This window comes from Euleptes europaea, chromosome 4 (assembly GCF_029931775.1).
Source record: "Euleptes europaea isolate rEulEur1 chromosome 4, rEulEur1.hap1, whole genome shotgun sequence".
NCBI classification, from domain to species: domain Eukaryota; kingdom Metazoa; phylum Chordata; class Lepidosauria; order Squamata; family Sphaerodactylidae; genus Euleptes; species Euleptes europaea.
Window position 1 is genome coordinate 56,344,470 of NC_079315.1, and position 7,337 is coordinate 56,351,806.

The 7,337-nt window shown below is 41.4% G+C and overlaps 1 pseudogene; it reads left to right on the forward strand.

Moving 5' to 3' along the window:
• Positions 1-629: 629 nt before the first annotated feature.
• On the forward strand, positions 630-794 carry LOC130477205 (U2 spliceosomal RNA; annotated as a pseudogene).
• The last annotated feature ends 6,543 nt before the right edge of the window (positions 795-7,337 follow it).

Here is a 7,337-nt window from a genome sequence, read left to right on the forward strand (position 1 = left end):
CCTATTCGACAAATCCTTCTTTTACTTCGTATGACTTTCATCCTCTGCAGTGGGCACTAATGCACCAATGGTGTCTAAAGCATCTGAAGTGTAAGACCCAACAATGGGGTGTTGTGAAGCCACAGGTGTGTTGTAAGCAGCAGTTTTGGGAGGAGACTGATTTGGATTTGACTAGATGTTGTACTGACTCTAGTACAGCACATGTCCTTGTTTCTGTACCCATCATGCTAATCAGCCTGTATGCTTGTAAATAAAGATTATTCACAAAATCCCTTAAGTCTTTGGCACTTCTCTTTCTGAAGGGGATGGCCCCTGTAAATAGTTTTCTTGGAATACTTATCAAGGCCACAACACGTGATAGTCCCTAGTATGGCACTTGTCCCTACCAGATGTCCCAGTGATACAGGGCAGGAAAACTCGCTAGATGATGATCCTGACTCAACTAATGAGTCCACTTCAGTTTGACATCTGGGAGAAGGCATCCCCATAGGGCTGCCATTTCTGACAGCATTCATGTGGGAAGAGTAACATATAGACCAGCTCAAGGTTTCATTGACATCTATGACTCGTCTAGTTAATGGCCCAAATCCAGTTAGGTGAGCATACCTGCTTGTGTTGCTCTCCTCTGTTTGGCTTCTCAGCCTTTTGGCTAAGATCAAGTGTAGTACAGCAGTCTTCCACAATTGAAGTGAAATTGTATTTTCAGTTTCAGTAAGTGGAGGAGGGACAGCTATGCTGGAAACAAAAACAAAAGCTCTGCAATATATGCACAATACTTAGCATGCCTATATACTGCTTTGCTGGAAAATGGCAAAAGTCTATAGATTTTGGACCAGATACCCAATGCAAAAAAATTATAATCAGATGTGCATGGAAAACTAGGTAATAATATTCTACAAAAGCCTTATGTTTTTCATGCCTAGATTTGCACAATGATTCCATGATGCTAGCCTCTATAACCAGGGATCCAAATATTCCAACAATATAATGAGAATTATTAATTATATGCCCCCTGAATAAGAAAAAGTGTGGTGATGTTGTTACATTTTTTCTGCTGTCTCCCTCAGTGAGGAAGAAGTTGCTCTTTCCTTAAATGGTTACATCTGTCAAGGAGAGTCTGGCTCAGGTTCCTGGTTACTTCCCATTTTAACCGAACAAAGTTCCCATTTGCCTCTTTTCTCACCATTAATACAGAAATGAAAGCCCATAAGCTGCCCTCCTTCCTGTTCTTCAACTGCTTCAGCATGAGGAAAAAACACAAGGTGAAGTCTCAATGACTTACTGCTGCCTAAGAAGTCTTTTCATGATGAATGCTAGAAATGAGAGAAATCTCTCTTAGGCATTGATGTGGTTGAAAGGCTAAGTGAGCCGCATGTTTCCACTGAGTAAATCTGTGGTTGGCTTGATGGCTTTAATATGGCAGCAAAGGTGGCAGCAGGAGAAAGGAATGAGATTGATTTCAAAACATCTGCTTAAAAATGGTTGTGACCACAGAAAGTTTCTTATGTCCCCAAAGGCAGTTTCTGGTTCTTTTTTTCTCCCCTGAAGCTATGTCAGATTCTTCTTCATTGTTGTTAAAGTGATGGGATTAAATGGTAAATAATACATGATAATAATAACCAGCTGTCTTGCACAGAATAGAAAGTGACGGGCAGGCCAGCTGTCATTCTGTTTTCTTTCAATCTGGTTGTCTCAAACGCAGTGTCTGTTTCATAAGGATAGGCTAAAACCATATAATGGCTGTAAACCTTAAACCCGGAGTCTCAAGGGAGGCTCCCTTTAGTGGCTTTTATAATTTTCAGGATGTGAGCTATTGCAGGAGCTACCATTAACACTGTTATGCAATATTCCCGTCTCAGGAACAGATGAGTTGGTGGTCCATCCTTCAATATGAACTAGCCTAATCTTCACGTTGGTAGCAATACATGCCTCAATAGCCTTTGATGCTTCTCCTAGAGAAAAACTTCACAAGTACCTCCGCCTGAGCTGACAAATAATTCCAAATGGTAACCTTTAAAGCAGCTCTCTTGTGAGAGTTCATTCAGAGATCTTGTGAGACCTCTTGTGAGAGATCATCTTTGATGTGGCCCTTTAAGTTGACCTGCCATTGCATTGTGGGATTTTTATGTCCATTCCAATTATCCAAAACAAACCACTACCTGTATTTTTCACAGCTGTTGTTCAGAACTAGGCACATACATCATTCCTATTCGAATCCCTCGGGGAAAAGATTATGTTTCCAGTGTTCCTGTGAAGGAAACTAACCCATGGGATTTGTCTCTGTTTAAGCCTGTTTTCAGACCCAAACTAAACTCTGTTTTAGACTTTTGTGCCACCTTGTCCTCAACTAATGGACAATTAATGGACAAAATACAAATGTTGTAAGAAGCATACAGCCTAGCTATTGAGCAACATTATGACTTCATCGTATGCCAGTGGCAAGGCAACGGAGGGATAGAGACGGGGCAAAGTGTGCAGTGCTACAGAAGAGCACACAGAGTAAGAAGAGTGGGTGCAGTGCAGCAGTTCAGTGATGACAAAGAACCTATTATCAAGCATCACTCAGAAGCTTTTGTTCAAAACTACTTTGTGTAGTAGTAGAAAAGGGCAAGAGTCCAGTAGCACCTTAAAGACTAACAATATTTTCTGGTAGGGTATGAGCTTTCGGGTATAAGGGTATAAGGACTCTTGCCCTTTTCTACTGCTGCAGACAGACTAACACGGCTACCCACTGTGAATTACTTTGTGTAGTGTTTAGATTGGGAACAGTTTTTAATGACATACTCTCTGGTCTTTATTTCTCTCTCTCTCTCTCTCTCTCTCTCTCTCTCTCTCTCTCTCTCTCTCTCTCTCTCTCTCTCATAACAACTCCAAGGTAGGTTGTGACGGACAGGTTAGCTTCCGCCTCTCCCTAAGAGTGGTCAGTGGGAGCTGGTGGAATGTCCATGGGAGGAATGGTTGAAAACAGCAGTTAAGAGAGTGGAAGAGAGCAGTGAGGGAGTTTAGTGCGTGTCAAGCTTAGTGAAGCTGCGGAGAAGAGCAGCTTAAATCTGACTGGAAAACAGTCAGTTTGTAACAAATGATCCCAAATGCTGGAACAGGGAAACAGTTCAAAAGTTCAATTGAAAAGACGCTTAATAACTTCTACCTAATTTTCCTGAGTGTTATGTTCAAACCAAAAATAAAAGTTAACTCCTTGTTTGTTTAACCCTGTGGGCTGGTTGCCTCATACACAAGCTAAGATCTCGGTCTATATATTTTAGGATATGAATAAATGGTGGTAGTGTGTGAATGGAACAGTATTTGAGTCCCCAACCCCAATTACTCTGTGCAGTGTCTGAGTGAGGGGCAATTATTAAAGGGGTCTGGGCTAGCCTGTCTGGCAATGTCTCTGAGTGCGAGAGAAGACCTGGGATGTGAAATAGTCATGGCTGTCTATATATTTTAAAAGAGACAAGAAGAGTAGTGATGTGTAGCGGCCTGCTCTACCTGTAACCCTAGCTTTGTTAAAGAGAGGTTGTGGAGGGTGGTTGGCATGCTGTGTGAATGAAAAAGGTGCATCACATAGGCCAATCCTGTTTCTGTATGAGAAATAGTCTGAATGCTTCAGTTAAAAGGATGCTTCAGTTAGTAGGTAAGGTAAAGATCTCACGTCCCTAGAGAGCTACTGCCCGTCAGAGCAGAAAATATTGACCTTGGTAGACCAATTTTCTAACTCAGGATAAAGCAACTTTATGAGTGTTCATGTCACCAAAGTTGATACCAAGTGATTCCTGTATCTGAGTTGGGATGCTGCTTTGATACAGTTCTATGATTCCCAGGTTTTTGGCAGCCATTAAAACCACTGTGTCCTGACCTGAATAGCCCAGGCTATTCTGCTCTCATCAGATCTCAGAAACTAAGCATGGTCAGCCCTGGTCAGTATGTGGATGGGAGACCACCAAGGAATACCAGGGTCACAATGCAGAGGCAAGCAATTGCAAACCACCTCCAAATGTCTCTTGCCTTGAAAACTCTATGGGGTTGCCATAAGTCGGCTGCAACTTGACAGCAAAAAAACCCCACTATTGTTACTCAGAAGGTCAGATCTAGAAGATGATGGTGAGAAGATGGTCTGGTCAAGGAAAGAGGAACAATGAAAAGGAAAGATACAATAGTTAAATAGCATACTTTAGAAAAAGAAGGCGGGTATTTTTGTATGAATAGATTTTACTGTGTTATCTACAAGCCCTTACAATATTTTAAACTGTCACTTAGTGGTTTACAATTGCTAGTGTATTTGAAATTCAAACAGAAGAGTGGAATTTCAGATAGAACAGAGGTAACAAGAGCAACACTGCCAGAAGACCAAGAGTCTACTTAATAATAACATACTTAGGCCTCCATCCCATGGATGCTCAGAAACATAATTAGTTAATGCTTGTAAAGTGCTTTGAAGATGCAAAGTGCAATCTAAGTACCAAGAATGATCAAAACCTTCAAAAGATATGTGATGATAGGCTAAAAGTGCATGGAGCCATGCCTTCCCACATTCTGTCTCTGGTGTCCTTCCTGTGAAAGTCTGTAAAGCTTTGCTGTAGTTTTGTACAGCACAAATGTTACCCTAAGTAGGCAGTCTCCACTTTGGTTGGGGGAATTAGCTGGAGACAGAGAGCGAGAGGGGGTAACTGGGATTGATAACCGACATATACCAGGATAGTCCTGGGTGAAAACTCTCAAATGAGCAGGTAGTTGTATAATTAAAATTGGTTTTATTAAAGAATAAAAATAGTAAAACAAGAAATATATTTCAACCATTGAACATATATACACAAAGCATACAAGAGCTGACTAAGAGAAAAAGGAGGTAGTTGGATAGGGTTTCAGGTATGGGTAATAGTTACCAGACTTGAAGGAACGTCCAGGGAGAGCAGTGCTGAAGGGGGAAATGACCAGCATTTCCAGGAGCAAAAGGAAGAGCCCACATACAAGTGGGGGTGCATGCACGGATCCAAGACACACACAAATGAATGGCCAAAGGACCAATATTTATACCCCAAAATGGGTCCTGAGGCAGTATGAGGTAAGCTGGCAGGAAAGAAGAAGAAGAGTTGGTTTTTATATGCCGATTTTCTCTACCTTTTAAAGGAGAATCAAACCAGCTTACAATCTCCTTCCCCACAACAGACACTCTACAAGGGAAGTGGGGCTGAGAGGGCTCTAAGAGAGCTATGACTAACCCAAGGTCACCCAGCTGGCTTCATGTGTAGGAGTGGACAAACCAATCCGGTTCACAAGATTAGAGTCTGTCGCTCATGTGGAGGAGTGGGGAATCAAACCCGGTTCTCCTTAATAGAGTCCACTGCTGTTAACCACTACACCATGCTGGCTCTCTAGCTAGAGCAAAGAATTGATTGCTTTTCTGGGGTTCGAACAAAAAGATAGGAGAGGTTTGATGAGTCATCAGCACCCAAGAGAATGCCTGGGCTACCCTCCTGAATACTGATTGATTGCTGGGATGGGTGCAGATAGGATAAGTAATGGTCTGCTTGGAGCACTGATTAAATCACCTTAGGATGACACAATGTGGATTAGGTAGCCCCATTGTCCAGCCAGGCACACCTTCGGGCCAGGGGAATAGCTCAGTGGCCAACCGCCTTCCTGCCCAGGCTTGACACACAAGATGGATCCCAAAACCCTCTGAGAGGTGTGCATTTTGTGGGGAGCAGTGTCTTTCTCTTATGCCAGTCTTTGGCTACCCATGCCTACATGGCATCCCTTAGCAAGAGGAGGGGTCCAACTGTTTATACAGAGGGCATCACATGATTTGCAGCTGAATCCCACACAGTGAAAAAACCTGGTCCTAAGATCTGCAGTGCCTGGATGTTCATGTTTAAGATGAGACATGCTTACTATTACAGCAGGGCAACCTTCCCAGACATTTGCAGCGTCAATGTTGAAGTGAATATACTAAAGTACAATGTAGGTACTGACATACCAGCATAAAAATAGGATTGGGGTATCAGTCTGTTCTCCTTCCAAGGCTTATTCAGCTACTGAATTGTATATGGATATTTCTTGGAGCAATCAAGGCCTTGTAAGATATAAGTCGAGAACTTCCCAACCAAGAATAGGCAACCCTAGCCAGTATGCAGCTATATTTTTCACTCTTCACAAGTTAAATGGTTTGTGACTAGGACATTCTCAAAAATATAATTATTCTAATCATTTGGAATCTAACCTGCTGCTATAGAACCTCATTTGGCTATGTTCTCTTTCTGCCTGATTTGATTTTGTGTAACTCCAAACCTTTCATAACCTGAAAGCAAGTTGTCGAATATTCATGATGCCACCTTATTTTGATTTTGTCAGCTTCCACACTGCTTTAAGGTCATCTACTCTGGAAGCTATTAACAAGCTTATTAGTGCTAACAAATCCTTTTATGAGGCCTTTCTAGAAGGCCTTCCCTTACCAAGGAGCAATGAACAGTTAATTTCCCTTCCATTCTTTACTTTCTGTAAGTAAATAATTTATCACATTGATATTCTATCAATACATCTTTCTTTAATGTTTAAAGATGTGTTAATAATTCAAATATCTATGGGTGACCTCTCTGCACTCCTGTGATTTTTGAAAGTCCCAGTGCTCTTTGAAGGAAGTCTATCATTATCATGTACAGCACAAGTTAAAAGCCTTTTGTTTCTTGATCTCCCCTCCCCCATCCTTCCGACATGTTTCTTTTCAGAAGGTGTCCTGCTTGCCCACACCGCCCCAATGCAATTTTTAATGGAGTACAAAGTTCAAGGAGTTCGAACCACCAATTCAATTATAATAAACAGGCACAGAGAAGACAGGCATGGGCTGATCGACAAAGGCAGCTCTGTGCTAAATCTGTTTGCACTCATTTATATCTTGAGGATTTGCTGTTGTTCAGCAACAAAACCTGAGAAGTGAAAAAAAAAGAAAAAGCCTAAACACTTTGGCTCAATTTACATCTTGCATAAGCATGAATTGCTACAACCCAGGAGGTTTTCAAAGCATACTTAATTGATGTGCATTTTCCCGGAGTTTTCTCATTTGGACAATCCCTATGGCCACAATATTTATTTATTTATTTATTTATTTATTTATTTATTTATTTATTTATTTAATCGCATTTCTATCTCTCCCTCATTCCCAGCAAGCCAGGCTCAGAGCGGTCGCAACAAGATCAAAATCATAAAACTTAGGTTAAAACATATATCAAACCATACTTTAAAATCATTCTTCATTATACATTAAAACAAGATGGCATTTCCTTTTGTTTGCAGCCACTAAACACGCCTGGTCAACAGTGGACCCCCAAATCAAGTTGGGG